General features: G+C 57.8%; 30 non-coding genes and 8 pseudogenes across 30 annotated transcripts; all 38 read left to right on the top strand.

Moving 5' to 3' along the window:
• The first annotated feature begins 293 nt into the window (after positions 1–293).
• On the top strand, positions 294–412 carry LOC121056534. The gene has a single exon (XR_005813392.1). It is a non-coding gene; the product is annotated as a 5S ribosomal RNA (ribosomal RNA).
• Positions 413–784: 372 nt separating this feature from the next.
• On the top strand, positions 785–904 carry LOC121056515. Its single transcript, XR_005813373.1, has one exon. It is a non-coding gene; the product is annotated as a 5S ribosomal RNA (ribosomal RNA).
• A 372-nt stretch (positions 905–1,276) lies between these two features.
• Positions 1,277–1,395, top strand: LOC121056523. Its single transcript, XR_005813381.1, has one exon. It is a non-coding gene; the product is annotated as a 5S ribosomal RNA (ribosomal RNA).
• A 372-nt stretch (positions 1,396–1,767) lies between these two features.
• LOC121056369 lies at positions 1,768–1,886 on the top strand. The gene has a single exon (XR_005813229.1). It is a non-coding gene; the product is annotated as a 5S ribosomal RNA (ribosomal RNA).
• A 408-nt stretch (positions 1,887–2,294) lies between these two features.
• On the top strand, positions 2,295–2,413 carry LOC121056183. Its single transcript, XR_005813050.1, has one exon. It is a non-coding gene; the product is annotated as a 5S ribosomal RNA (ribosomal RNA).
• Positions 2,414–2,785: 372 nt separating this feature from the next.
• On the top strand, positions 2,786–2,904 carry LOC121056361. Its single transcript, XR_005813222.1, has one exon. It is a non-coding gene; the product is annotated as a 5S ribosomal RNA (ribosomal RNA).
• Positions 2,905–3,276: 372 nt separating this feature from the next.
• On the top strand, positions 3,277–3,395 carry LOC121056265. Its single transcript, XR_005813131.1, has one exon. It is a non-coding gene; the product is annotated as a 5S ribosomal RNA (ribosomal RNA).
• A 372-nt stretch (positions 3,396–3,767) lies between these two features.
• On the top strand, positions 3,768–3,887 carry LOC121056513. Its single transcript, XR_005813371.1, has one exon. It is a non-coding gene; the product is annotated as a 5S ribosomal RNA (ribosomal RNA).
• A 372-nt stretch (positions 3,888–4,259) lies between these two features.
• LOC121056396 lies at positions 4,260–4,378 on the top strand. Its single transcript, XR_005813256.1, has one exon. It is a non-coding gene; the product is annotated as a 5S ribosomal RNA (ribosomal RNA).
• Positions 4,379–4,750: 372 nt separating this feature from the next.
• LOC121056347 lies at positions 4,751–4,869 on the top strand. The gene has a single exon (XR_005813208.1). It is a non-coding gene; the product is annotated as a 5S ribosomal RNA (ribosomal RNA).
• A 369-nt stretch (positions 4,870–5,238) lies between these two features.
• On the top strand, positions 5,239–5,357 carry LOC121056271. The gene has a single exon (XR_005813136.1). It is a non-coding gene; the product is annotated as a 5S ribosomal RNA (ribosomal RNA).
• Positions 5,358–5,729: 372 nt separating this feature from the next.
• On the top strand, positions 5,730–5,848 carry LOC121056360. Its single transcript, XR_005813221.1, has one exon. It is a non-coding gene; the product is annotated as a 5S ribosomal RNA (ribosomal RNA).
• A 372-nt stretch (positions 5,849–6,220) lies between these two features.
• LOC121056355 lies at positions 6,221–6,339 on the top strand. Its single transcript, XR_005813216.1, has one exon. It is a non-coding gene; the product is annotated as a 5S ribosomal RNA (ribosomal RNA).
• Positions 6,340–6,711: 372 nt separating this feature from the next.
• Positions 6,712–6,830, top strand: LOC121056248. Its single transcript, XR_005813114.1, has one exon. It is a non-coding gene; the product is annotated as a 5S ribosomal RNA (ribosomal RNA).
• Positions 6,831–7,202: 372 nt separating this feature from the next.
• On the top strand, positions 7,203–7,321 carry LOC121056247. Its single transcript, XR_005813113.1, has one exon. It is a non-coding gene; the product is annotated as a 5S ribosomal RNA (ribosomal RNA).
• Positions 7,322–7,719: 398 nt separating this feature from the next.
• LOC121056244 lies at positions 7,720–7,838 on the top strand. Its single transcript, XR_005813110.1, has one exon. It is a non-coding gene; the product is annotated as a 5S ribosomal RNA (ribosomal RNA).
• A 372-nt stretch (positions 7,839–8,210) lies between these two features.
• LOC121056330 lies at positions 8,211–8,329 on the top strand. The gene has a single exon (XR_005813194.1). It is a non-coding gene; the product is annotated as a 5S ribosomal RNA (ribosomal RNA).
• Positions 8,330–8,758: 429 nt separating this feature from the next.
• Positions 8,759–8,877, top strand: LOC121056502. The gene has a single exon (XR_005813360.1). It is a non-coding gene; the product is annotated as a 5S ribosomal RNA (ribosomal RNA).
• Positions 8,878–9,249: 372 nt separating this feature from the next.
• LOC121056427 lies at positions 9,250–9,368 on the top strand. Its single transcript, XR_005813285.1, has one exon. It is a non-coding gene; the product is annotated as a 5S ribosomal RNA (ribosomal RNA).
• A 372-nt stretch (positions 9,369–9,740) lies between these two features.
• Positions 9,741–9,859, top strand: LOC121056368. The gene has a single exon (XR_005813228.1). It is a non-coding gene; the product is annotated as a 5S ribosomal RNA (ribosomal RNA).
• A 420-nt stretch (positions 9,860–10,279) lies between these two features.
• Positions 10,280–10,398, top strand: LOC121056200. The gene has a single exon (XR_005813067.1). It is a non-coding gene; the product is annotated as a 5S ribosomal RNA (ribosomal RNA).
• Positions 10,399–10,770: 372 nt separating this feature from the next.
• LOC121056494 lies at positions 10,771–10,889 on the top strand. Its single transcript, XR_005813352.1, has one exon. It is a non-coding gene; the product is annotated as a 5S ribosomal RNA (ribosomal RNA).
• Positions 10,890–11,261: 372 nt separating this feature from the next.
• LOC121056445 lies at positions 11,262–11,380 on the top strand. The gene has a single exon (XR_005813303.1). It is a non-coding gene; the product is annotated as a 5S ribosomal RNA (ribosomal RNA).
• Positions 11,381–11,752: 372 nt separating this feature from the next.
• LOC121056401 lies at positions 11,753–11,871 on the top strand. The gene has a single exon (XR_005813261.1). It is a non-coding gene; the product is annotated as a 5S ribosomal RNA (ribosomal RNA).
• Positions 11,872–12,243: 372 nt separating this feature from the next.
• Positions 12,244–12,362, top strand: LOC121056514. Its single transcript, XR_005813372.1, has one exon. It is a non-coding gene; the product is annotated as a 5S ribosomal RNA (ribosomal RNA).
• A 372-nt stretch (positions 12,363–12,734) lies between these two features.
• LOC121056269 lies at positions 12,735–12,853 on the top strand. The gene has a single exon (XR_005813135.1). It is a non-coding gene; the product is annotated as a 5S ribosomal RNA (ribosomal RNA).
• A 9,276-nt stretch (positions 12,854–22,129) lies between these two features.
• On the top strand, positions 22,130–22,248 carry LOC121056446. Its single transcript, XR_005813304.1, has one exon. It is a non-coding gene; the product is annotated as a 5S ribosomal RNA (ribosomal RNA).
• Positions 22,249–22,620: 372 nt separating this feature from the next.
• On the top strand, positions 22,621–22,739 carry LOC121056495. Its single transcript, XR_005813353.1, has one exon. It is a non-coding gene; the product is annotated as a 5S ribosomal RNA (ribosomal RNA).
• Positions 22,740–23,111: 372 nt separating this feature from the next.
• On the top strand, positions 23,112–23,225 carry LOC121056566 (annotated as a pseudogene).
• A 369-nt stretch (positions 23,226–23,594) lies between these two features.
• Positions 23,595–23,706, top strand: LOC121056548 (annotated as a pseudogene).
• A 372-nt stretch (positions 23,707–24,078) lies between these two features.
• On the top strand, positions 24,079–24,201 carry LOC121056594 (annotated as a pseudogene).
• A 245-nt stretch (positions 24,202–24,446) lies between these two features.
• On the top strand, positions 24,447–24,558 carry LOC121056547 (annotated as a pseudogene).
• A 372-nt stretch (positions 24,559–24,930) lies between these two features.
• LOC121056203 lies at positions 24,931–25,049 on the top strand. The gene has a single exon (XR_005813070.1). It is a non-coding gene; the product is annotated as a 5S ribosomal RNA (ribosomal RNA).
• Positions 25,050–25,472: 423 nt separating this feature from the next.
• LOC121056546 lies at positions 25,473–25,584 on the top strand (annotated as a pseudogene).
• A 372-nt stretch (positions 25,585–25,956) lies between these two features.
• LOC121056593 lies at positions 25,957–26,079 on the top strand (annotated as a pseudogene).
• A 245-nt stretch (positions 26,080–26,324) lies between these two features.
• LOC121056545 lies at positions 26,325–26,436 on the top strand (annotated as a pseudogene).
• A 372-nt stretch (positions 26,437–26,808) lies between these two features.
• Positions 26,809–26,927, top strand: LOC121056225. Its single transcript, XR_005813092.1, has one exon. It is a non-coding gene; the product is annotated as a 5S ribosomal RNA (ribosomal RNA).
• Positions 26,928–27,350: 423 nt separating this feature from the next.
• Positions 27,351–27,473, top strand: LOC121056583 (annotated as a pseudogene).
• Positions 27,474–27,570: the final 97 nt, after the last annotated feature.

Below are 27,570 nucleotides of genomic sequence, written 5' to 3'. Positions count from 1 at the left end.
CATTTTTACCGTTTTCGGTACTTGCCGGAGCCATTCGTTCGGCCTACGCGTTTATCGCTCGTGACGCGCGTGCCTGGCGACGCCGTCGTTCGTTCCAACTTCTGTCCGGGACAGACGTCCCGCCGTTCGCTCGGGGTACACGTATCTCGCTTTTCGCTCTCATGAGACCCTGCCGTTCGTACGCGGTACGAGTCAGCCGCTTATTCGCTCCTACGACGGCACGGTTCGCCCCGGGCGGACGGGTAAGGGCCACGCGCGGGGAGCATAAGGGGGCAGGCGGTGCGAGGCATGCTAGATGTGATCATACCTGCACTAAAGCACCGGATGTCATTAGAACTCTGAAGTTAAGCGTGCTTGGGTGAGAGTAGCACTAGGATGGGTGACCTCCTGGGAAGTCCTCGTGTTGCATGCCTCTTTTTAGCCGTTTTGGGTTCTTGGTCGGGACATTCGTTCATATTTGCCGTTTTGGGACCTCGATCGAGCCATTCGTTCATTTTTACCGTTTTCGGTACTTGCCGGAGCCATTCGTTCGGCCTACGCGTTTATCGCTCGTGACGCGCGTGCCTGGCGACGCCGTCGTTCGTTCCAACTTCTGTCCGGGACAGACGTCCCGCCGTTCGCTCGGGGTACACGTATCTCGCTTTTCGCTCTCATGAGACCCTGCCGTTCGTACGCGGTACGAGTCAGCCGCTTATTCGCTCGTACGACGGCACGGTTCGCCCCGGGCGGACGGGTAAGGGCCACGCGCGGGGAGCATAAGGGGGCAGGCGATGCGAGACATGCTTGATGTGATCATACCTGCACTAAAGCACCGGATCCCATCAAAACTCCGAAGTTAAGCGTGCTTGGGTGAGAGTAGCACTAGGATGGGTGAACCTCCTGGGAAGTCCTCGTGTTGCATCCCTCTTTTTAGCCGTTTTGGGTTCTTGGTCGGGACATTCGTTCATATTTGCCGTTTTGGGACCTCGATCGAGCCATTCGTTCATTTTTACCGTTTTCGGTACTTGCCGGAGCCATTCGTTCGGCCTACGCGTTTATCGCTCGTGACGCGCGTGCCTGGCGACGCCGTCGTTCGTTCCAACTTCTGTCCGGGACAGACGTCCCGCCGTTCGCTCGGGGTACACGTATCTCGCTTTTCGCTCTCATGAGACCCTGCCGTTCGTACGCGGTACGAGTCAGCCGCTTATTCGCTCCTACGACGGCACGGTTCGCCCCGGGCGGACGGGTAAGGGCCACGCGCGGGGAGCATAAGGGGGCAGGCGGTGCGAGACATGCTAGATGTGATCATACCTGCACTAAAGCACCGGATGTCATCAGAACTCTGAAGTTAAGCGTGCTTGGGTGAGAGTAGCACTAGGATGGGTGACCTCCTGGGAAGTCCTCGTGTTGCATGCCTCTTTTTAGCCGTTTTGGGTTCTTGGTCGGGACATTCGTTCATATTTGCCGTTTTGGGACCTCGATCGAGCCATTCGTTCATTTTTACCGTTTTCGGTACTTGCCGGAGCCATTCGTTCGGCCTACGCGTTTATCGCTCGTGACGCGCGTGCCTGGCGACGCCGTCGTTCGTTCCAACTTCTGTCCGGGACAGACGTCCCGCCGTTCGCTCGGGGTACACGTATCTCGCTTTTCGCTCTCATGAGACCCTGCCGTTCGTACGCGGTACGAGTCAGCCGCTTATTCGCTCCTACGACGGCACGGTTCGCCCCGGGCGGACGGGTAAGGGCCACGCGCGGAGAGCATAAGGGGTCAGGCGGTGCGAAACATGCTGGATGCGATCATACCAGCACTAAAGCATAAGATCCCATTAGAACTCCGAAGTTAAGCGTGCTTGGGCGAGAGTAGTACTAGGATGGGTGACCTCCTGGGAAGTCCTTGTGTTGCATCCGTCTTTTTAGCCGTTTTGGGTTCTTCGTCGAGACATTCGTTCATTTTTGCTGTTTTGGGACCGAAGAGACATTCGTTCATTTTTGCTGTTTTGGGACCTCGGTCGAGCCATTCGTTCATTTTTACCGTTTTCGGTACTTGCCGGAGCCATTCGTTCGGCCTACGCGTTTATCGCTCGTGATGCGCGTGCCTGGCGACGCCGTCGTTCGTTCCAACTTCTGTCCGGGACAGACGTCCCGCCGTTCGCTCGGGGTACACGTATCTCGCTTTTCGCTCTCATGAGACCCTGCCGTTCGTACGCGGTACGAGTCAGCCGCTTATTCGCTCCTACGACTGCACGGTTCGCCCTTGGCGGACGGGTAAGGGCCACGCGCGGGGAGCATAAGGGGGCAGGCGGTGCAAGACATGCTGGATGCGATCATACCAGCACTAAAGCACCGGATCTCATCAGAACTTTGAAGTTAAGCGTGCTTGGGCGAGAGTAGTACTAGGATGGGTGACCTCCTGGGAAGTCCTCGTGTTGCATCCCTCTTTTTAGCCGTTTTGGGTTCTTGGTCGAGACATTCGTTCATTTTTGCCGTTTTGGGACCTCGGTCGAGCCATTCGTTCATTTTTACCGTTTTCGGTACTTGCCGGAGCCATTCGTTCGGCCTACGCGTTTATCGCTCGTGACGCGCGTGCCTGGCGACGCCGTCGTTCCTTCCACCTTCTGTCCGGGACAGACGTCCCGCAGTTCGCTCGGGGTACACGTATCTCGCTTTTCGCTCTCATGAGACCCTGCCGTTCGTACGCGGTACGAGTCAGCCGCTTATTCGCTCCTACGACGGCACGGTTCGCCCCGGGCGGACGGGTAAGGGCCACGCGCGGGGAGCATAAGGGGACAGGCGGTGCGAGACATGTTGGATGCGATCATACCAGCACTAAAGCATCGGATCCGATCAGAACTCCGAAGTTAAGCGTGCTTGGGCGAGAGTAGTACTAGGATGTGTGACCTCTTGGGAAGTCCTCGTGTTGCATCCCTCTTTTTAGCCGTTTTGGGTTCTTGGGCGAGACATTCGTTCATTTTTGCCGTTTTGGGACCTCGGTCGAGCCATTCGTTCATTTTTACCGTTCTCGGTACTTGCCGGAGCCATTCGTTCGGCCTACGCGTTTATCGCTCGTGACGCGCGTGCCTGGCGACGCCGTCGTTCGTTCCAACTTCTGTCCGGGACAGACGTCCCGCCGTTCGCTCGGGGTACACGTATCTCGCTTTTCGCTCTCATGAGACCCTGCCGTTCGTACGCGGTACGAGTCAGCCGCTTATTCGCTCCTACGACGGCACGGTTCGCCCCGGGCGGACTGGTAAGGGCCACGCGCGGGGAGCATAAGGGGTCAGGCGGTGCGAGACATGCTGGATGCGATCATACCAGCACTAAAGCACCGGATCCCATTAGAACTCTGAAGTTAAGCGTGCTTCGGCGAGAGTAGTACTAGGATGGGTGACCTCTTGGGAAGTCCTCGTGTTGCATCCCTCTTTTTAGCCGTTTTGGGTTCTTCGTCGAGACATTCGTTCATTTTTGCTGTTTTGGGACCTCGGTTGAGCCATTCGTTCATTTTTACCGTTTTCGGAACTTGCCGGAGCCATTCGTTCGGCCTACGCGTTTATCGCTCGTGACGCGCGTGCCTGGCGACGCCGTCGTTCGTTCCAACTTCTGTCCGGGACAGACGTCCCGCCGTTCGCTCGGGGTACACGTATCTCGCTTTTCGCTCTCATGAGACCCTGCCGTTCGTACGCGGTACGAGTCAGCCGCTTATTCGCTCGTACGACGGCACGGTTCGCCCCGGGCGGACGGGTAAGGGCCACGCGCGGGGAGCATAAGGGGGCAGGCGATGCGAGACATGCTAGATGTGATCATACCTGCACTAAAGCACCGGATCCCATCAGAACTCTGAAGTTAAGCGTGCTTGGGTGAGAGTAGCACTAGGATGGGTGAACCTCCTGGGAAGTCCTCGTGTTGCATCCCTCTTTTTAGCCGTTTTGGGTTCTTGGTCGGGACATTCGTTCATATTTGCCGTTTTGGGACCTCGATCGAGCCATTCGTTCATTTTTACCGTTTTCGGTACTTGCCGGAGCCATTCGTTCGGCCTACGCGTTTATCGCTCGTGACGCGCGTGCCTGGCGACGCCGTCGTTCGTTCCAACTTCTGTCCAGGACAGACGTCCCGCCGTTCGCTCGGGGTACACGTATCTCGCTTTTCGCTCTCATGAGACCCTGCCGTTCGTACGCGGTACGAGTCAGCCGCTTATTCGCTCCTACGACGGCACGGTTCGCCCCGGGCGGACGGGTAAGGGCCACGCGCGGGGAGCATAAGGGGGCAGGCGGTGCGAGACATGCTAGATGTGATCATACCTGCACTAAAGCACCGGATCCCATCAGAACTCCGAAGTTAAGCGTGCTTGGGTGAGAGTAGCACTAGGATGGGTGACCTCCTGGGAAGTCCTCGTGTTGCATGCCTCTTATTAGCCGTTTTGGGTTCTTGGTCGGGGCATTCGTTCATATTTGCCGTTTTGGGACCTCGATCGAGCCATTCGTTCATTTTTACCGTTTTCGGTACTTGCCGGAGCCATTCGTTCGGCCTACGCGTTTATCGCTCGTGACGCGCGTGCCTGGCGACGCCGTCGTTCGTTCCAACTTCTGTCCGGGACAGACGTCCCGCCGTTCGCTCGGGGTACACGTATCTCGCTTTTCGCTCTCATGAGACCCTGCCGTTCGTACGCGGTACGAGTCAGCCGCTTATTCGCTCCTACGACGGCACGGTTCGCCCCGGGCGGACGGGTAAGGGCCACGCGCGGGGAGCATAAGGGGGCAGGCGGTGCGAGACATGCTAGATGTGATCATACCTGCTCTAAAGCACCGGATCCCATCAGAACTCCGAAGTTAAGCGTGCTTGGGCGAGAGTAGCACTAGGATGGGTGACCTCCTGGGAAGTCCTCGTGTTGCATCCCTCTTTTTAGCCGTTTTGGGTTCTTGGTCGGGACATTCGTTCATATTTGCCGTTTTGGGACCTCGATCGAGCCATTCGTTCATTTTTACCGTTTTCGGTACTTGCCGGAGCCATTCGTTCGGCCTACGCGTTTATCGCTCGTGACGCGCGTGCCTGGCGACGCCGTCGTTCGTTCCACCTTCTGTCCGGGACAGACGTCCCGCCGTTCGCTCGGGGTACACGTATCTCGCTTTTCGCTCTCATGAGACCCTGCCGTTCGTACGCGGTACGAGTCAGCCGCTTATTCGCTCCTACGACGGCACGGTTCGCCCCGGGCGGACGGGTAAGGGCCACGCGCGGGGAGCATAAGGGGGCAGGCGGTGCGAGTGCTGGTTGCGATCATACCAGCACTAAAGCACCGGATCCCATTAGAACTCCGAAGATAAGCGTGCTTGGTCGAGAGTAGTACTAGGATGGGTGACCGCCTGGGAAGTCCTCGTGTTGCATCCCTCTTTTTAGCCGTTTTGGGTTCTTGGTCGAGACATTCGTTCATTTTTGCCGTTTTGGGACCTCGGTCGAGCCATTCGTTCATTTTTACCGTTCTCGGTACTTGCCGGAGCCATTCGTTCGGCCTACGCGTTTATAGCTCGTGACGCGCGTGCCTGGCGACGCCGTCGTTCGTTCCAACTTCTGTCCGGGACAGACGTCCCGCCGTTCGCTCGGGGTACACGTATCTCGCTTTTCGCTCTCATGAGACCCTGCCGTTCGTACGCGGTACGAGTCAGCCGCTTATTCGCTCCTACGACGGCACGGTTCGCCCCGGGCGGACGGGTAAGGGCCACGCGCGGGGAGCATAAGGGGACAGGCGGTGCGAGACATGTTGGATGCGATCATACCAGCACTAAAGCATCGGATCCGATCAGAACTCCGAAGTTAAGCGTGCTTGGGCGAGAGTAGTACTAGGATGTGTGACCTCTTGGGAAGTCCTCGTGTTGCATCCCTCTTTTTAGCCGTTTTGGGTTCTTGGGCGAGACATTCGTTCATTTTTGCCGTTTTGGGACCTCGGTCGAGCCATTCGTTCATTTTTACCGTTCTCGGTACTTGCCGGAGCCATTCGTTCGGCCTACGCGTTTATCGCTCGTGATGCGCGTGCCTGGCGACGCCGTCGTTCGTTCCAACTTCTGTCCGGGACAGACGTCCCGCCGTTCGCTCGGGGTACACGTATCTCGCTTTTCGCTCTCATGAGACCCTGCCGTTCGTACGCGGTACGAGTCAGCCGCTTATTCGCTCCTACGACTGCACGGTTCGCCCTTGGCGGACGGGTAAGGGCCACGCGCGGGGAGCATAGGGGGGCAGGCGGTGCAAGACATGCTGGATGCGATCATACCAGCACTAAAGCACCGGATCCCATCAGAACTCTGAAGTTAAGCGTGCTTGGGCGAGAGTAGTACTAGGATGGGTGACCTCCTGGGAAGTCCTCGTGTTGCATCCCTCTTTTTAGCCGTTTTGGGTTCTTGGTCGAGACATTCGTTCATTTTTGCCGTTTTGGGACCTCGGTCGAGCCATTCGTTCATTTTTACCGTTTTCGGTACTTGCCGGAGCCATTCGTTCGGCCTACGCGTTTATCGCTCGTGACGCGCGTGCCTGGCGACGCCGTCGTTCCTTCCACCTTCTGTCCGGGACAGACGTCCCGCCGTTCGCTCGGGGTACACGTATCTCGCTTTTCGCTCTCATGAGACCCTGCCGTTCGTACGCGGTACGAGTCAGCCGCTTATTCGCTCCTACGACGGCACGGTTCGCCCCGGGCGGACGGGTAAGGGCCACGCGCTGGGAGCATAAGGGGGCAGGCGGTGCAAGACATGTTGGATGCGATCATACCAGCACTAAAGCACCGGATCCCATCAAAACTCCAAAGTTAAGCGTGCTTGGGCGAGAGTAGTACTAGGATGGGTGACCTCCTGGGAAGTCCTCGTGTTGCATCTCTCTTTTTAGCCGTTTTGGGTTCTTCGTCGAGACATTCGTTAATTTTTGCTGTTTTGGGACCTCGGTCGAGCCATTCGTTCATTTTTACCGTTCTCGGTACTTGCCGGAGCCATTCGTTCGGCCTACGCGTTTATAGCTCGTGACGCGCGTGCCTGGCGACGCCGTCGTTCGTTCCAACTTCTGTCCGGGACAGACGTCCCGCCGTTCGCTCGGGGTACACGTATCTCGCTTTTCGCTCTCATGAGACCCTGCCGTTCGTTCGCGGTACGAGTCAGCCGCTTATTCGCTCCTACGACGGCACGGTTTGCCCCGGGCGGACGGGTAAGGGCCACGCGCGGAGAGCATAAGGGGTCAGGCGGTGCGAGACATGCTGGATGCGATCATACCAGCACTAAAGCATCGGATCCCATTAGAACTCCGAAGTTAAGCGTGCTTGGGCGAGACTAGTACTAGGATGGGTGACCACCTGGGAAGTCCTTGTGTTGCATCCGTCTTTTTAGCCGTTTTGGGTTCTTCGTCGAGACATTCGTTCATTTTTGCTGTTTTGGGACCGAAGAGACATTCGTTCATTTTTGCTGTTTTGGGACCTCGGTCGAGCCATTCGTTCATTTTTACCGTTTTCGGTACTTGCCGTTCGGCCTACGCGTTTATCGCTCGTGACGCGCGTGCCTGGCGACGCCGTCGTTCGTTCCAACTTCTGTCCGGGACAGACGTCCCGCCGTTCGCTCGGGGTACACGTATCTCGCTTTTCGCTCTCATGAGACCCTGCCGTTCGTACGCGGTACGAGTCAGCCGCTTATTCGCTCCTACGACTGCACGGTTCGCCCTTGGCGGACGGGTAAGGGCCACGCGCGGGGAGCATAAGGGGGCAGGCGGTGCAAGACATGCTGGATGTGATCATACCAGCACTAAAGCACCGGATCCCATTAGAACTCTGAAGTTAAGCGTGCTTGGGCGAGAGTAGTACTAGGATGGGTGGCCTCCTGGGAAGTCCTCGTGTTGCATCTCTCTTTTTAGCCGTTTTGAGTTCTTGGTCGAGACATTCGTTCATTTTTGCGGTTTTGGGACCTCGGTCGAGCCATTCGTTCATTTTTACCGTTTTCGGTACTTGCCGGAGCCATTCGTTCGGCCTACGCGTTTATCGCTCGTGACGCGCGTGCCTGGCGACGCCGTCGTTTGTTCCACCTTCTGTCCGGGACAGACGTCCCGCCGTTCGCTCGGGGTACACGTATCTCGCTTTTCGCTCTCATGAGACCCTGCCGTTCGTACGCGGTACGAGTCAGCCGCTTATTCGCTCCTACGACGGCACGGTTCGCCCCGGGCGGACGGGTAAGGGCCACGCGCGGGGAGCATAAAGGGGCAGGCGGTGCATGACATGTTGGATGCGATCATACCAGCAGTAAAGCACCGGATTCCATCAGAACTCCGAAGTTAAGCGTGCTTGGGCGAGAGTAGCACTAGGATGGGTGACCTCCTGGGAAATCCTCGTGTTGCATCCCTCTTTTTAGGTAGCACTAGGATGGGTGACCTCCTGGGAAATCCTCGTGTTGCATCCCTCTTTTTAGCCGTTTTGGGTTCTTGGTCGGGACATTCGTTCATTTTTGCGGTTTTGGGACCTCGGTCGAGCCATTCGTTCATTTTTAACGTTTTCGCTACTTGCCGGAGCCATTCGTTCGGCCTACGCGTTTATCGCTCGTGACGCGCGTGCCTGGCGACGCCGTCATTCGTTCCACCTTCTGTCCGGGACAGACGTCCCGCCGTTCGCTTGGGGTACACGTATCTCGCTTTTCGCTCTCATGAGACCCTGCCGTTCGTACGCGGTACGAGTCAACCACTTAATCGCTCCTACGACGGCACGGTTCGCCCCGGGCGGACGGGTAAAGGCCACGCGCGGGGAGCATAAGGGGGCAGGCGGTGCGAGACATGCTGGATGCGGTCACACCAGCACTAAAGCACTAGATCCCACGAGAACTCCGAAGTTAAGCGTGCTTGGCTGAGAGTAGTACTAGGATGGGTGACCTCCTGGGAAGTCCTCGTGTTGCATCCCTCTTTTTAGCCGTTTTGAGTTCTTGGTCGAGACATTCGTTCATTTTGGGGGTTTTGGGACCTCGGTCGAGCCATTCGTTCATTTTTACCGTTTTCGGTACTTGCCGGAGCCATTCGTTCGGCCTACGTGTTTATCGCTCGTGACGCGCGTGCCTGGCGACGCCGTCGTTCGTTCCAACTTCTGTCCGGGACAGACGTCCCGCCGTTCGCTCGGGGTACACGTATCTCGCTTTTCGCTCTCATGAGACCCTGCCGTTCGTACGCGGTACGAGTCAGCCGCTTATTCGCTCCTACGACGGCACGGTTCGCCCCGGGCGGACGGGTAAGGGCCACGCGCGGGGAGCATAAGGGTGCGGGCGGTGCGAGACATGCTGGATGCGGTCATAGCAGCACTAAAGCACCGGATCCCATCAGAACTCCGAAGTGAAGCGTCCTTGGGTGAGAGTAGTACTAGGATGGGTGACCTCCTGGGAAGTCCTCGTGTTGCGTCCCTCTTTTTAGCCGTTTTGAGTTCTTGGTCGAGACATTCGTTCATTTTTGCGGTTTTGGGACCTCGGTCGAGCCATTCGTTCATTTTTACCGTTTTCGGTACTTGCCGGAGCCATTCGTTCGGCCTACGCGTTTATCGCCCGTGACGCGCGTGCCTGGCGACGCCGTCGTTCGTTCCAACTTCTGTCCGGGACAGACGTCCCGCCGTTCGCTCGGGGTACACGTATCTCGCTTTTCGCTCTCATGAGACCCTGCCGTTCGTACGCGCTACGAGTCAGCCGCTTATTCGCTCCTACGACGGCACGGTTCGCCGCGGGCGTACGGGTAAGGGCCATGCGCGGGGAGCATAAGGGGGCAGGCGGTGCGAGACATTTTGGATGCGATCATACCAGCAGTAAAGCACCGGATTCCATCAGAACTCCGAAGTTAAGCGTGCTTGGGCGAGAGTAGCACTAGGATGGGTGACCTCTCGGGAAGTCCTCGTGTTGCATCCCTCTTTTTAGCCGTTTTGGGTTCTTGGTCGGGACATTCGTTCATTTTGGGGGTTTTGGGACCTCGGTCGAGCCATTCGTTCATTTTTACCGTTTTGGGGGTTTTGGGACCTCGGTCGAGCCATTCGTTCATTTTTACCGTTTTCGGTACTTGCCGGAGCCATTCGTTCGGTCTACGTGTTTATCGCTCGTGACGCGCGTGCCTGGCGACGCCGTCGTTCGTTCCAACTTCTGTCCGGGACAGACGTCCCGCCGTTCGCTCGGGGTACACGTATCTCGCTTTTCGCTCTCATGAGACCCTGCCGTTCGTACGCGGTACGAGTCAGCCGCTTATTCGCTCCTACGACGGCACGGTTCGCCCCGGGCGGACGGGTAAGGGCCACGCGCGGGGACCTTAAGGGGGCAGGCGGTGCGAGACATGCTGGATGCGGTCATACCAGCACTAAAGCACCGGATCCCATCAGAACTCCGAAGTCAAGCGTGCTTGGCCGAGAGTAGTACTAGGATGGGTGACCTCCTGGGAAGTCCTCGTGTTGCATCCCTCTTTTTAGCCGTTTTGGGTTCTTGGTCGAGACATTCGTTCATTTTGGGGGTTTTGGGACCTCGGTCGAGCCATTCGTTCATTTTTACCGTTTTCGGTACTTGCCGGAGCCATTCGTTCGGCCTACGTGTTTATCGCTCGTGACGCGCGTGCCTGGCGACGCCGTCGTTCGTTCCAACTTCTGTCCGGGACAGACGTCCCGCCGTTCGCTCGGGGTACACGTATCTCGCTTTTCGCTCTCATGAGACCCTGCCGTTCGTACGCGCTACGAGTCAGCCGCTTATTCGCTCCTACGACGGCACGGTTCGCCGCGGGCGGACGGGTAAGGGCCTCGCGCGGGGAGCATAAAGGGGCAGGCGGTGCGTGACATGTTCGATGTGATCATACCAGCAGTAAAGCACCGGATTCCATCAGAACTCCGAAGTCAAGCGTGCTTGGCCGAGAGTAGTACTAGGATGGGTGATCTCCTGGGAAGTCCTCGTGTTGCATCCCTCTTTTTAGCCGTTTTGGGTTCTTGGTCGGGACATTCGTTCATTTTTGCGGTTTTGGGACCTCGGTCGAGCCATTCGTTCATTTTTACCGTTTTCGGTACTTGCCGGAGCCATTCGTTTGGCCTACGCGTTTATCGCTCGTGACGCGCGTGCCTGGCGACGCCGTCGTTCGTTCCACCTTCTGTCCGGGACAGACGTCCCGCCGTTCGCTGGGGGTACACGTATCTCGCTTTTCGCTCTCATGAGACCCTGCCGTTCGTACGCGGTACGAGTCAACCGCTTATTCGCTCCTACGACGGCACGGTTCGCCCCAGGCGGACGGGTAAAGGCCACGCGCGGGGAGCATAAGGGGGCAGGCGGTGCGAGACATGTTGGATGCGGTCATACCAGCACTAAAGCACCAGATCCCACGAGAACTCCGAAGTTAAGCGTGCTTGGCTGAGAGTAGTACTAGGATGGGTGACCTCCTGGGAAGTCCTCGTGTTGCATCCCTCTTTTTAGCCGTTTTGAGTTCTTGGTCGAGACATTCGTTCATTTTGGGGGTTTTGGGACCTCGGTGGAGCCATTCGTTCATTTTTACCGTTTTCGGTACTTGCCGGAGCCATTCGTTCGGCCTACGTGTTTATCGCTCGTGACGCGTGTGCCTGGCGACGCCGTCGTTCGTTCCAACTTCTGTCCGGGACAGACGTCCCGCCGTTCGCTCGGGGTACACGTATCTCGCTTTTCGCTCTCATGAGACCCTGCCGTTCGTACGCGGTACGAGTCAGCCGCTTATTCGCTCCTACGACGGCACGGTTCGCCCCGGGCGGACGGGTAAGGGCCACGCGCGGGGACCATAAGGGGGCAGGCGGTGTGAGACATGCTGAATGCGGTCATACCAGGACTAAAGCACCGGATCCCATCAAAACTCCGAAGTTAAGCGTGCTTGGGCGAGAGTAGTACTAGGATGGGTGACCTCTTGGGAAGTCCTCGTGTTGCGTCCGTCTTTTAAGCCGTTTTGAGTTCTTGGTCGAGACATTCGTTCATTTTTGCGGTTTTGGGACGTCGGTCGAGCCATTCGTTCATTTTTACCGTTTTCGGTACTTGCCGGAGCCATTCGTTCGGCCTACGCGTTTATCGCTCGTGACGCGCGTGCCTGGCGACGCCGTCGTTCGTTCCAACTTCTGTCCGGGACAGACGTCCCGCCGTTCGCTCGGGGTACACGTATCTCGCTTTTCGCTCTCATGAGACCCTGCCGTTCGTACGCGCTACGAGTCAGCCGCTTATTCGCTCCTACGACGGCACGGTTCGCCGCGGGCGGACGGGTAAGGGCCACGCGCGGGGAGCATAAGGGGGCAGGCGGTGCGAGACATGTTGGATGCGATCATACCAGCAGTAAAGCACCGGATTCTATCAGAACTTTGAAGTTAAGCGTGCTTGGGCGAGAGTAGCACTAGGATGGGTGACCTCTCGGGAAGTCCTCGTGTTGCATCCCTCTTTTTAGCCGTTTTGGGTTCTTGGTCAGGACATTCGTTCATTTTTGCGGTTTTGGGACCTCGGTCGAGCCATTCGTTCATTTTTACCGTTTTCGGTACTTGCCGGAGCCATTCGTTCGGCCTACGCGTTTATCGCTCGTGACGCGCGTGCCTGGCGACGCCGTCGTTCGTTCCACCTTCTGTCCGGGACAGACGTCCCGCCGTTCGCTTGGGGTACACGTATCTCGCTTTTCGCTCTCATGAGACCCTGCCGTTCGTACGCGGTACGAGTCAGCCGCTTATTCGCTCCTACGACGGCACGGTTCGCCCCGGGCGGACGGGTAAGGGCCACGCGCGGGGAGCATAAGGGGGCAGGCGGTGCGAGACATGCTGGATGCGGTCATACCAGCACTAAAGCACCGGATCCCATTAGAACTCCGAAGTTAAGCGTGCTTGGCCGAGAGTAGTACTAGGATGGCTGACCTCCTGGGAAGTCCTCGTGTTGCATCCCTCTTTTTAGCCGTTTTGAGTTCTTGGTCGAGACATTCGTTCATTTTTGCGGTTTTGGGACGTCAGTCGAGCCATTCGTTCATTTTTACCGTTTTCGGTACTTGCCGGAGCCATTCGTTCGGCCTACGCGTTTATCGCTCGTGACGCGCGTGCCTGGCGACGCCGTCGTTCGTTCCAACTTCTGTCCGGGACAGACGTCCCGCCGTTCGCTCGGGGTACACGTATCTCGCTTTTCGCTCTCATGAGACCCTGCCGTTCGTACGCACTACGAGTCAGCCGCTTATTCGCTCCTACGACGGCACGGTTCGCCGCGGGCGGACGGGTAAGGGCCACGCGCGGGAAGCATAAGGGGGCAGGCGGTGCGAGATGTCACGCCCAGAAATTTACACCAAATTTCTGAACAATAGCATGTATTAAATCTCGGTCCAGGCATCAGCCCGAGTACACACTATGACAAATTAATACACGGTTCCACGTCTTAAAAACAAATAAAAACAAGTATCTATCGAAATGCAGCGGAAAGAGGAAGACAAAACTAGACCATCTAATCTTCAGCTTCAGCTGGCGAAGACGGCTCCACACCACAGGCACTCTCGACGGCGGACTGAACCTTACCTCAACCTTCGGAACAACCTTCTTCTGACACAGGCTCTGGCACTTGCTCTGGTGGGGGAAAAAGTAAGCAAGGCTGAGTACAAACCGCCGTACTCAACAAGTAACACCCAAGAGAGGGAGAATAATGAATGCAATAGGGTAACAAGGATAGGCTAAGGTTAAATTGCACAAAAGCTGCAGTAATTTAGCAAAACAGTAAATAAAATAGACTGAAATAAAAGTGAAGTAAACATTTAAAATAATCATCCACTGTCCAACGTTACACCACGTTGCAACAGGCCCAGACCGCTGTCGAACGTTACACCACGTAGCGACAGGGTCAACCCTCTGTCCAACGTTAAACCACGTTGCGACAGACCCAAACCACTGCCAACGTTACACCACATTGCGCAGGGTCAAACCAGTTCCAAGATTAATAAAATTATTAAAGGGGTTCAACTAATCCCAGTGAGACTGTCGGTTTGCCCAATAACCGCGGGCACGGCTATTCGAATAGTTTTACTCTGCAGAGGTGTACAACTTTACCCACAAGACATGGCTGCCAAGCATGTTACGATGCCCCAACATATCACCACGATACCTCAGTACAGAAACCATGATAAGACCTTTCACCTAACCCTCCCTAGACAATCGCACCACACTTCAGGTTTCACCCCCTCCTTTACACCAAGTCGGGCAGTCCCCTCTTGTGCCTTGGTAGATCCGGAAGCAGGAGAAGCTTTCGTTACACCACGATTGCCTGTCCATACTCCATCACGCCTACCCTTGCCTGGGTACGTCGAATAGGGACAAGCTAGATTACGAGTCTCACCGTTGCCCATTCTGGCTTGTGGTTAGTACGTGTAAGACCTTCAGGGTTTCCCGAGAACCGGTCCTTAATTGCCATGGGCACGACTCTCAAAACCATGCACCCACAGCCCACCATAAGCAATATTTTAGTTGTATTAAACCACATCGGGAAATGAATAATGATAACAACCATTGAAGGTGTACCAAAGTGCAACAATAATTAAATAATAATTGGTGAGCTAGTTGAACTAAGCATGGCTAAGCATTGACTAACCCTAATTCTAGTCAAATTAACCCTGGGATGACAATAATAAATGGGAATCAACGGATATAAAGGTAAATGCCCAATAGATAAATACAATAAATAGATTTGCATAAAACAATGCATGTTTGAATGTAAAAGCGGGGGATTTTATAATCATGGGTTCAATATGATCAAAGAAGGGTGCCACTTGCCTTGCTTAGACCCACGAGGAACTTCGGCGACGACTTCGGGAACGAACGGCGCTGCGACGGGGTCAAAACCTACGACAAACAAGGCAAAACAAACAAAACAGGCTAAAAAACTACTGAAACAGAGAAAGAAACTATTTTTAATGGATTCTTGGCATTTTTCTGGATTTAATGAAACTTGAATGGACCTAAACGGAGACTAGATGGATTACTTATGAATTTTAGAAGTTTTCTGGGTTTTTTAGCTAAACAGAAAAGTCCTAAATCAATTATTGCGCAATTAATGGGGCTGCTGACGTCAGCGAGGAGAGAGGAACTGACGGCTGACAGGTGGGGACCACCTGTCAGTGGGAGAGAGGGGAAATGGGCGGCTGACACGCGGGCCCGGGGAGGAGAGAGAGGAAGGGGCTGGCGGGGAACGACTGACGGGTGGGTCCCACTCGTCAGCGAGAGAGGACAGAGAGGAGCGAGCAGAGCGCGCGGCTCGCGGCTCGCGGCGCGACGGCGCGGCGGGCGGCGACCGGCGGACGGCGGCGCGGACCGGCGGGTATGCGGCGGACGGCGGCGATTGGCGACGGCGGCCGGGAAGCGAGGACGTCGGCGGCGCGAGCAGCGGCGCCCGAGCGCGGCGCACGACGACGACGGCACGGCGGCACGGCGACGGCTGAGGAGGAAAGGGGAGGTGGCGATGGCGATGACCGGCGGCATGAGGGCGTCGACGTCGGCGACACCGACCGGCGACCGAAGGGCGACGACGGCGTCGGCGAGGAGGAGGCAGAGACCGCGGCGGGGTGGCGCGGCTCGGAGCGGCGGTGGAGCAGAGCGGAGGGAGAGGGTGGCTGAGCGGCGGCGGAGCGGAGCGGCCAAGTGGCAGCGAGAGAGGAGAGGAGAGACGGCCTCGACGGCGGCGCGGGGACAGTGACGGCCGGCGACGGCTCGACAGCAGAGCGGCGGTTGGTGGTCGGCGGAGGCGAAGGTGGTGACGAGAACGGCGACGACGAGTTGGCGCGGACGAAGACGGCAGGTGGAGGGGCGACGACGAGCGCCGGCAGCGCACGACACCCAGTGACGGCGCGAGGGATCGGGTGGCAGCGGAGCAGAGCGGAGGAGGGAGCTCAGCGACGGCGTCGCGAGGGAGAGGGGGATGAGATGCGGCGTTCAGCCGGGGAGGCGGCGACGGCGCAGCAACGACGGCGTCGGCGACGACGTCGGGCGGCGACAAGCGGGCGGCGACGGCGACGACGGCGCGACGACGACGACGGCGCGACGACGACGACCGGCGTCCGACGACAGCGCGTGGCGCGCGACCGAGCGCGGCGCACGGGGACGACGGCAGAGCGGCACGGCGACGGCGGGCGGGCGCGGGAAGCGGCCAGACGGGAAGGCGTGGGTGGCGCGAGGACAGCGTGACGACGGCGGAGCTGGGCGACGGTCTGGCAGGGGCCGCTGGCGACCGGCGGAGTCCAACGACGACGGCGCGGGGGTGAGCTCAGGGGTGATGATGAGGGAAATGGGAGAGGGAGAGGAGAAACGCTCACCGGCGGCGACAAAGAAGGCGGCGCGTCGGCGAGGGCGAGGCGGCGGTGATGACGCAGACGCGCGGCGGCTGACGACGCGCGGTGACGAGATCGGCCGACGGCGTCGAGACAACGAGCACGGCGGCGGGAGGGACGAAGGGGCGGCGACGACGCTCGGGTGCACACCGGCAGCGACGGAGGCCGGCGGGAGATCAGCGAAGACGAGGCGACGGTGGTGACGCGGGTGGGCGGCGACGTCCGACGGCCGACAAGAAGATCGGCGGCTGACGGCGACGGAGGGGAGCTTCGGGCGGAGAGGGGAAAGTGGCGGCGGGGCGGCGGCGTGAGAATTTTATAGGTGGTGGCGCCGGCTAGGGCGAAGCGGCCGGTGGAGACCGAGTCGACGACGCGGCGAACTCGGCGGCGGCGGTTGCGGCGGTGGTTGCAGCGGCGGCGCGGCGGAGGACTCGGGGCGGCGGCGGACTCGGCTGGCGCGACGCGGAGGCGGGGGCGCTGGCGAAACCTGGTCGCTGACAGGTGGGCCCCACCTGTCAGTGGCGCGAGGGGAGGAGGGAGGCGAGACGGACTTCGCCGCGGCGCGGGCGGACGAGCGGGCGAGCTGGGCCGAGGCGGCCCAGGCGGGAGGAGCGCGCGCGCGCGGGGACGGAGCGGAAGGCCGGCTCGGCTGGGCCGGCCGGGCGGGGAGAGGTGGGCCGGCTCGGCTGGGCCGGCCCGGGAAGGAGGAGAGGAAAAAGAAAAAGGAAAAAGAAAAGGAAGGGAGGAAAATTGGACTTCGGCCCAATTTGAGAAGGAAGGGAAAAAGAAAGGAAAAAGGAGGGAAAAAGGAAAACCCCACTTTTGCCGAGTTTTAAATTAATTTGTTTGGCCAAATTTTATACTTCTGCAATTTAAATTCAAATCCTGTTAGTCGATTTGCGAGCCTCGATTTAATTGAATTAATTCCTTTTAGAGGGATTTTTCCTGAGTTAATTAAGCCAATTGTTATTTACGGATTTCTTTTTGCGATTTAGGCTTGGGATAAAACTCCGGGCGTGACAAATCCACCCCCCTTAACAGAATCTCGTCCCCGAGATTCGGAGGAGCTGTTAAAGAGGTGCAGACAAGCAGCCTAGAGTTGGAGGAAGCGACTCGGTTTTCTTCACTTCCAGTTGCACTGGTGTTGTTGCGGTTGCTGTTCCTTGTGTTCACCATCTTCAGAGCAGAAGGAGAGAACAAAGGCAGAGGAGAAAATCAATGGGGCTTTTCTTGAATTACTCGAGTGAAATTTTCTGATCTGGATTAAAACACTTAAAAGAGCACTCAACTCCTGGTGGTACAACCATAACGCCACTACTTGCTATGGTGAACCGCTAACCCCAAAACAAACCTACACACACAAAAACTACCAAGCAACGACTAAAAGACGATGCTAGGGTAACGTCTACGGCTCGAAACGGCTGCGACGACTGAAGAAGCAAAGCTTGACTCTTGAACGACTTGTCTTCAACTTGAGAGCGACGCTTGGAGTAGCGCAGACCTGACTCTTCACTTCGGGAAGAACTTGAATCTTCGGTCTTGACACTTGATCGGCTGAAGTTGCTGATGACTGCTGCGACGAAGGCACGGGCTCGTCGGTGGGATGACACACATCTATAGAGATCAAGGTTTGAGAAGCAAGAATGCTCGCTAAATTTTCAAAACCAAAAGACTCGACTCTTTTTTTTTTGCAAACGACTCAAATTTTGCAAATCCTAATGCATATGACAGAAGGCTCCTAGGGTTTCCATTTGGCTCATCCTACGGTCAAGATTGGCTCTGATACCAACTTGTCACGCCCAGAAATTTACACCAAATTTCTGAACAATAGCATGTATTAAATCTCGGTCCAGGCATCAGCCCGAGTACACACTATGACAAATTAATACACGGTTCCACGTCTTAAAAACAAATAAAAACAAGTATCTATCGAAATGCAGCGGAAAGAGGAAGACAAAACTAGACCATCTAATCTTCAGCTTCAGCTGGCGAAGACGGCTCCACACCACAGGCACTCTCGACGGCGGACTGAACCTTACCTCAACCTTCGAAACAACCTTCTTCTGACACAGGCTCTGGCACTTGCTCTGGTGGGGGAAAAAGTAAGCAAGGCTGAGTACAAACCGCCGTACTCAACAAGTAACACCCAAGAGAGGGAGAATAATGAATGCAATAGGGTAACAAGGATAGGCTAAGGTTAAATTGCACAAAAGCTGCAGTAATTTAGCAAAACAGTAAATAAAATAGACTGAAATAAAAGTGAAGTAAACATTTAAAATAATCATCCACTGTCCAACGTTACACCACGTTGCAACAGGCCCAGACCGCTGTCGAACGTTACACCACGTAGCGACAGGGTCAACCCTCTGTCCAACGTTAAACCACGTTGCGACAGACCCAAACCACTGCCAACGTTACACCACATTGCGCAGGGTCAAACCAGTTCCAAGATTAATAAAATTATTAAAGGGGTTCAACTAATCCCAGTGAGTCTGTCGGTTCGCCCAATAACCGCGGGCACGGCTATTCGAATAGTTTTACTCTGCAGAGGTGTACAACTTTACCCACAAGACATGGCTGCCAAGCATGTTACCATGCCCCAACGTATCACCACGATACCTCAGTACAGAAACCATGATAAGACCTTTCACCTAACCCTCCCTAGACAATCGCACCACACTTCAGGTTTCACCCCCTCCTTTACACCAAGTCGGGCAGTCCCCTCTTGTGCCTTGGTAGATCCGGAAGCAGGAGAAGCTTTCGTTACACCACGATTGCCTGTCCATACTCCATCACGCCTACCCTTGCCTGGGTACGTCGAATAGGGACAAGCTAGATTACGAGTCTCACCGTTGCCCATTCTGGCTTGTGGTTAGTACGTGTAAGACCTTCAGGGTTTCCCGAGAACCGGTCCTTAATTGCCATGGGCACGACTCTCAAAACCATGCACCCACAGCCCACCATAAGCAATATTTTAGTTGTATTAAACCACATCGGGAAATGAATAATGATAACAACCATTGAAGGTGTACCAAAGTGCAACAATAATTAAATAATAATTGGTGAGCTAGTTGAACTAAGCATGGCTAAGCATTGACTAACCCTAATTCTAGTCAAATTAACCCTGGGATGACAATAATAAATGGGAATCAACGGATATAAAGGTAAATGCCCAATAGATAAATACAATAAATAGATTTGCATAAAACAATGCATGTTTGAATGTAAAAGCGGGGGATTTTATAATCATGGGTTCAATATGATCAAAGAAGGGTGCCACTTGCCTTGCTTAGACCCACGAGGAACTTCGGCGACGACTTCGGGAACGAACGGCGCTGCGACGGGGTCAAAACCTACGACAAACAAGGCAAAACAAACAAAACAGGCTAAAAAACTACTGAAACAGAGAAAGAAACTATTTTTAATGGATTCTTGGCATTTTTCTGGATTTAATGAAACTTGAATGGACCTAAACGGAGACTAGATGGATTACTTATGAATTTTAGAAGTTTTCTGGGTTTTTTAGCTAAACAGAAAAGTCCTAAATCAATTATTGCGCAATTAATGGGGCTGCTGACGTCAGCGAGGAGAGAGGAACTGACGGCTGACAGGTGGGGACCACCTGTCAGTGGGAGAGAGGGGAAATGGGCGGCTGACACGCGGGCCCGGGGAGGAGAGAGAGGAAGGGGCTGGCGGGGAACGACTGACGGGTGGGTCCCACTCGTCAGCGAGAGAGGACAGAGAGGAGCGAGCAGAGCGCGCGGCTCGCGGCTCGCGGCGCGACGGCGCGGCGGGCGGCGACCGGCGGACGGCGGCGCGGACCGGCAGGTATGCGGCGGACGGCGGCGATTGGCGACGGCGGCCGGGAAGCGAGGACGTCGGCGGCGCGAGCAGCGGCGCCCGAGCGCGGCGCACGACGACGACGGCTCGGCGGCACGGCGACGGCTGAGGAGGAAAGGGGAGGTGGCGATGGCGATGACCGGCGGCACGAGGGCGTCGACGTCGGCGACACCGACCGGCGACCGAAGGGCGACGACGGCGTCGGCGAGGAGGAGGCAGAGACCGCGGCGGGGTGGCGCGGCTCGGAGCGGCGGCGGAGCAGAGCGGAGGGAGAGGGTGGCTGAGCGGCGGCGGAGCGGAGCGGCCAAGTGGCAGCGAGAGAGGAGAGGAGAGACGGCCTCGACGGCGGCGCGGGGACAGTGACGGCCGGCGACGGCTCGACAGCAGAGCGGCGGTTGGTGGTCGGCGGAGGCGAAGGTGGTGACGAGAACGGCGACGACGAGTCGGCGCGGACGAAGACGGCAGGTGGAGGGGCGACGACGAGCGCCGGCAGCGCACGACACCCAGTGACGGCGCGAGGGATCGGGTGGCAGCGGAGCAGAGCGGAGGAGGGAGCTCAGCGACGGCGTCGCGAGGGAGAGGGGGATGAGATGCGGCGTTCAGCCGGGGAGGCGGCGACGGCGCAGCAACGACGGCGTCGGCGACGACGTCGGGCGGCGACAAGCGGGCGGCGACGGCGACGACGGCGCGACGACGACGACGGCGCGACGACGACGACCGGCGTCCGACGACAGCGCGTGGCGCGCGACCGAGCGCGGCGCACGGGGACGATGGCAGAGCGGCACGGCGACGGCGGGCGGGCGCGGGAAGCGGCCATGCGGGAAGGCGTGGGTGGCGCGAGGACAGCGTGACGACGGCGGAGCTGGGCGACGGTCTGGCAGGGGCCGCTGGCGACCGGCGGAGTCCAACGACGACGGCGCGGGGGTGAGCTCAGGGGTGATGATGAGGGAAACGGGAGAGGGAGAGGAGAAACGCTCACCGGCGGCGACAAAGAAGGCGGCGCGTCGGCGAGGGCGAGGCGGCGGTGATGACGCAGACGCGCGGCGGCTGACGACGCGCGGTGACGAGATCGGCCGACGGCGTCGAGACGACGAGCACGGCGGCGGGAGGGACGAAGGGGCGGCGACGACGCTCGGGTGCACACCGGCAGCGACGGAGGCCGGTGGGAGATCAGCGAAGACGAGGCGGCGGTGGTGACGCGGGTGGGCGGCGACATCCGACGGCCGACAAGAAGATCGGCGGCTGACGGCGACGGAGGGGAGCTTCGGGCGGAGAGGGGAAAGTGGCGGCGGGGCGGCGGCGTGAGAATTTTATAGGTGGTGGCGCCGGCTAGGGCGGAGCGGCCGGTGGAGACCGAGTCGACGACGCGGCGAACTCGGCGGCGGCGGTTGCGGCGGTGGTTGCAGCGGCGGCGCGGCGGAGGACTCGGGGCGGCGGCGGACTCGGCTGGCGCGACGCGGAGGCGGGGGCGCTGGCGAAACCTGGTCGCTGACAGGTGGGCCCCACCTGTCAGTGGCGCGAGGGGAGGATGGAGGCGAGACGGACTTCGCCGTGGCGCGGGCGGACGAGCGGGCGAGCTGGGCCGAGGCGGCCCAGGCGGGAGGAGCGCGCGCGCACGGGGACGGAGCGGAAGGCCGGCTCGGCTGGGCCGGCCGGGCGGGGAGAGGTGGGCCGGCTCGGCTGGGCCGGCCCGGGAAGGAGGAGAGGAAAAAGAAAAAGGAAAAAGAAAAGGAAGGGAGGAAAATTGGACTTCGGCCCAATTTGAGAAGGAAGGGAAAAAGAAAGGAAAAAGGAGGGAAAAAGGAAAACCCCACTTTTGCCGAGTTTTAAATTAATTTGTTTGGCCAAATTTTATACTTCTGCAATTTAAATTCAAATCCTGTTAGTCGATTTGCGAGCCTCGATTTAATTGAATTAATTCCTTTTAGAGGGATTTTTCCTGAGTTAATTAAGCCAATTGTTATTTACGGATTTCTTTTTACGATTTAGGCTTGGGATAAAACTCCGGGCGTGACATTAGACATGTTGGATGCGATCATACCAGCAGTAAAGCACCGGATTCCATCAGAACTCCGAAGTTAAGCGTGCTTGGGAGAGAGTAGCACTAGGATGGGTGACCTCCTGGGAAGTCCTCGTGTTGCATCCCTCTTTTTAGCCGTTTTGGGTTCTTGGTCGGGACATTCGTTCATTTTTGCGGTTTTGGGACCTCGGTCGAGCCATTCGTTCATTTTTACCGTTTTCGGTACTTGCCGGAGCCATTCGTTCGGCCTACGCGTTTATCGCTCGTGACGCGCGTGCCTGGCGACGCCGTCGTTCGTTCCAACTTCTGTCCGGGACAGACGTCCCGCCGTTCGCTCGGGGTACACGTATCTCGCTTTTCGCTCTCATGAGACCCTGCCGTTCGTACGCGGTACGAGTCAGCCGCTTATTCGCTCCTACGACGGCACGGTTCGCCCCGGGCGGACGGGTAAGGGCCAAGCGCGGGGACCATAAGGGGGCAGGCGGTGCGAGACATGTTGGATGCGGTCTTACCAGGACTAAAGCATCGGATCCCATCAGAACTCCAAAGTTAAGCGTGCTTGGGCGAGAGTTGCACTAGGATGGGTGACCTCCTGGGAAGTCCTCGTGTTGCATCCCTCTTTTTAGCCGTTTTGGGTTCTTGGTCGGGACATTCGTTCATTTTTGCGGTTTTGGGACCTCGGTCGAGCCATTCGTTCATTTTTACCGTTTTCGGTACTTGCCGGAGCCATTCGTTCGGCCTACGCGTTTATCGCTCGTGACGCGCGTGCCTGGCGACGCCGTCGTTCGTTCCACCTTCTGTCCGGGACAGACGTCCCGCCGTTCGCTTGGGGTACACGTATCTCGCTTTTCGCTCTCATGAGACCCTGCCGTTCGTACGCGGTACGAGTCAGCCGCTTATTCGCTCCTACGACGGCACGGTTCGCCCCGGGCGGACGGGTAAGGGCCACGCGCGGGGAGCATAAGGGGGCAGGCGGTGTGAGACATGCTGGATGCGGTCATACCAGGACTAAAGCACCGGATCCCATCAGAACTCCGAAGTTAAGCGTGCTTGGTCAAGAGTAGTAGTAGGATGGGTGACCTCTTGGGAAGTCATCGTGTTCTTTTTAGCCGTTTTGAGTTCTTGGTCGAGACATTCGTTCATTTTTGCGGTTTTGGGACCTCGGTCGAGCCATTCGTTCATTTTTACCGTTTTCGGTACTTGCCGGAGCCATTCGTTCGGCCTACGCGTTTATCGCTCGTGACGCGCGTGCCTGGCGACGCCGTCGTTCGTTCCAACTTCTGTCCGGGACAGATGTCCCGCCGTTCGCTCGGGGTACACGTATCTCGCTTTTCGCTCTCATGAGACCCTGCCGTTCGTACGCGGTACGAGTCAGCCGCTTATTCGCTCCTACGACGGCACGGTTCGCCCCGGGCGGACGGGTAAGGGCCACGCGCGGGGAGCATAAGGGGGCAGGCGGTGCGACACATGCTGGATGCGATCATACCAGCCCTAAAGCACCGTATCCCATCCGAAGTTAAGCGTGCTTGGGCGAGAGTAGTACTAGGATGGGTGACCTCTTGGGAAGTCCTCGTGTTGCATCCCTCTTTTTAGCCGTTTTGGGTTCTTGGTCGAGACATTCGTTCATTTTTGCCGTTTTGGGACCTCGGTCGAGCCATTCGTTCATTTTTACCGTTTTCGGTACTTGCCGGAGCCATTCGTTCGGCCTACGCGTTTATCGCTCGTGACGCGCGTGCCTGGCGACGCCGTCGTTCGTTCCACCTTCTGTCCGGGACAGACGTCCCGCCGTTCGCTCGGGGTACACGTATCTCGCTTTTCGCTCTCATGAGACCCTGCCGTTCGTACGCGGTACGAGTCAGCCGCTTATTCGCTCCTACGACGGCACGGTTCGCCCCGGGCGGACGGGTAAGGGCCACGCGCGGGGAGCATAAAGGGGCAGGCGGTGCGAGACATGTTGGATGCGATCATACCCGCAGTAAAGCACCGGATTTCATCAGAACTCCGAAGTTAAGCGTGCTTGGGCGAGAGTAGCACTAGGATGGGTGACCTCCTGGGCCGGAGCCATTCGTTCGGCCTACGCGTTTATCGCTCGTGACGCGCGTGCCTGGCGACGCCGTCGTTCGTTCCAACTTCTGTCCGGGACAGACGTCCCGCCGTTCGCTCGGGGTACACGTATCTCGCTTTTCGCTCTCATGAGACCCTGCCGTTCATACGCGGTACGAGACAGCCGCTTATTCGCTCCTACGACGGCACGGTTCGCCCCGGGCGGACGGGTAAGGGCCACGCGCGGGGAGCATAAGGGGGCAGGCGGTGCGACACATGCTGGATGCGATCATACCAGCCCTAAAGCACCGTATCCCATCCGAAGTTAAGCGTGCTTGGGCGAGAGTAGTACTAGGATGGGTGACCTCTTGGGAAGTCCTCGTGTTGCATCCCTCTTTTTAGCCGTTTTGGGTTCTTGGTCGAGACATTCGTTCATTTTTGCCGTTTTGGGACCTCGGTCGAGCCATTCGTTCATTTTTACCGTTTTCGGTACTTGCCGGAGCCATTCGTTCGGCCTACGCGTTTATCGCTCGTGACGCGCGTGCCTGGCGACGCCGTCGTTCGTTCCACCTTCTGTCCGGGACAGACGTCCCGCCGTTCGCTCGGGGTACACGTATCTCGCTTTTCGCTCTCATGAGACCCTGCCGTTCGTACGCGGTACGAGTCAGCCGCTTATTCGCTCCTACGACGGCACGGTTCGCCCCGGGCGGACGGGTAAGGGCCACGCGCGGGGACTATAAGGGGGCAGGCGGTGCGAGACATGCTGGATGCGGTCATACCAGGACTAAAGCACCGGATCCCATCAGAACTCCGAAGTTAAGCGTGCTTGGGCGAGAGTAGTACTAGGATGGGTGACCTCCTGGGAAGTCCTTGTGTTGCGTCCCTCTTTTTAGCCCTTTTGAGTTCTTGGTCGAGACATTCGTTCATTTTTGCGGTTTTGGGACGTCAGTCGAGCCATTCGTTCATTTTTACCGTTTTCGGTACTTGCCGGAGCCATTCGTTCGGCCTACGCGTTTATCGCTCGTGACGCGCGTGCCTGGCGACGCCGTCGTTCGGCCTACGCGTTTATCGCTCGTGACGCGCGTGCCTGGCGACGCCGTCGTTCGTTCCAACTTCTGTCCGGGACAGACGTCCCGCCGTTCGCTCGGGGTACACGTATCTCGCTTTTCGCTCTCATGAGACCCTGCCGTTCGTACGCGGTACGAGTCAGCCGCTTATTCGCTCCTACGACGGCACGGTTCGCCCCGGGCGGACGGGTAAGGGCCACGCGCGGGGAGCATAAGGGGGCAGGCGGTGCGACACATGCTGGATGCGATCATACCAGCCCTAAAGCACCGTATCCCATCCGAAGTTAAGCGTGCTTGGGCGAGAGTAGTACTAGGATGGGTGACCTCTTGGGAAGTCCTCGTGTTGCATCCCTCTTTTTAGCCGTTTTGGGTTCTTGGTCGAGACATTCGTTCATTTTTGCCGTTTTGGGACCTCGGTCGAGCCATTCGTTCATTTTTACCGTTTTCGGTACTTGCCGGAGCCATTCGTTCGGCCTACGCGTTTATCGCTCGTGACGCGCGTGCCTGGCGACGCCGTCGTTCGTTCCACCTTCTGTCCGGGACAGACGTCCCGCCGTTCGCTCGGGGTACACGTATCTCGCTTTTCGCTCTCATGAGACCCTGCCGTTCGTACGCGGTACGAGTCAGCCGCTTATTCGCTCCTACGACGGCACGGTTCGCCCCGGGCGGACGGGTAAGGGCCACGCGCGGGGAGCATAAATGGGCAGGCGGTGCGAGACATGTTGGATGCGATCATACCCGCAGTAAAGCACCGGATTTCATCAGAACTCCGAAGTTAAGCGTGCTTGGGCGAGAGTAGCACTAGGATGGGTGACCTCCTGGGCCGGAGCCATTCGTTCGGCCTACGCGTTTATCGCTCGTGACGCGCGTGCCTGGCGACGCCGTCGTTCGTTCCAACTTCTGTCCGGGACAGACGTCCCGCCGTTCGCTCGGGGTACACGTATCTCGCTTTTCGCTCTCATGAGACCCTGCCGTTCATACGCGGTACGAGACAGCCGCTTATTCGCTCCTACGACGGCACGGTTCGCCCCGGGCGGACGGGTAAGGGCCACGCGCGGGGAGCATAAGGGGGCAGGCGGTGCGACACATGCTGGATGCGATCATACCAGCCCTAAAGCACCGTATCCCATCCGAAGTTAAGCGTGCTTGGGCGAGAGTAGTACTAGGATGGGTGACCTCTTGGGAAGTCCTCGTGTTGCATCCCTCTTTTTAGCCGTTTTGGGTTCTTGGTCGAGACATTCGTTCATTTTTGCCGTTTTGGGACCTCGGTCGAGCCATTCGTTCATTTTTACCGTTTTCGGTACTTGCCGGAGCCATTCGTTCGGCCTACGCGTTTATCGCTCGTGACGCGCGTGCCTGGCGACGCCGTCGTTCGTTCCACCTTCTGTCCGGGACAGACGTCCCGCCGTTCGCTCGGGGTACACGTATCTCGCTTTTCGCTCTCATGAGACCCTGCCGTTCGTACGCGGTACGAGTCAGCCGCTTATTCGCTCCTACGACGGCACGGTTCGCCCCGGGCGGACGGGTAAGGGCCACGCGCGGGGACTATAAGGGGGCAGGCGGTGCGAGACATGCTGGATGCGGTCATACCAGGACTAAAGCACCGGATCCCATCAGAACTCCGAAGTTAAGCGTGCTTGGGCGAGAGTAGTACTAGGATGGGTGACCTCCTGGGAAGTCCTTGTGTTGCGTCCTTCTTTTTAGCCCTTTTGAGTTCTTGGTCGAGACATTCGTTCATTTTTGCGGTTTTGGGACGTCAGTCGAGCCATTCGTTCATTTTTACCGTTTTCGGTACTTGCCGGAGCCATTCGTTCGGCCTACGCGTTTATCGCTCGTGACGCGCGTGCCTGGCGACGCCGTCGTTCGGCCTACGCGTTTATCGCTCGTGACGCGCGTGCCTGGCGACGCCGTCGTTCGTTCCAACTTCTGTCCGGGACAGACGTCCCGCCGTTCGCTCGGGGTACACGTATCTCGCTTTTCGCTCTCATGAGACCCTGCCGTTCGTACGCGGTACGAGTCAGCCGCTTATTCGCTCCTACGACGGCACGGTTCGCCCCGGGCGGACGGGTAAGGGCCACGCGCGGGGAGCATAAGGGGGCAGGCGGTGCGAGACATGTTGGATGCGGTCATACCCGCAGTAAAGCACCGGATTTCATCAGAACTCCGAAGTTAAGCGTGCTTGGGCGAGAGTAGCACTAGGATGGGTGACCTCCTGGGCCGGAGCCATTCGTTCGGCCTACGCGTTTATCGCTCGTGACGCGCGTGCCTGGCGACGCCGTCGTTCGTTTCAACTTCTGTCCGGGACAGACGTCCCGCCGTTCGCTCGGGGTACACGTAT

The sequence above is a fragment of the Oryza brachyantha genome, unplaced genomic scaffold (assembly GCF_000231095.2).
Source record: "Oryza brachyantha unplaced genomic scaffold, ObraRS2 ChrUN-Ctg46, whole genome shotgun sequence".
Classification (NCBI taxonomy): domain Eukaryota; kingdom Viridiplantae; phylum Streptophyta; class Magnoliopsida; order Poales; family Poaceae; genus Oryza; species Oryza brachyantha.
Note: the sequence above shows the minus strand (reverse complement) of the source record. Positions and strands in the feature narration are given on the sequence as shown.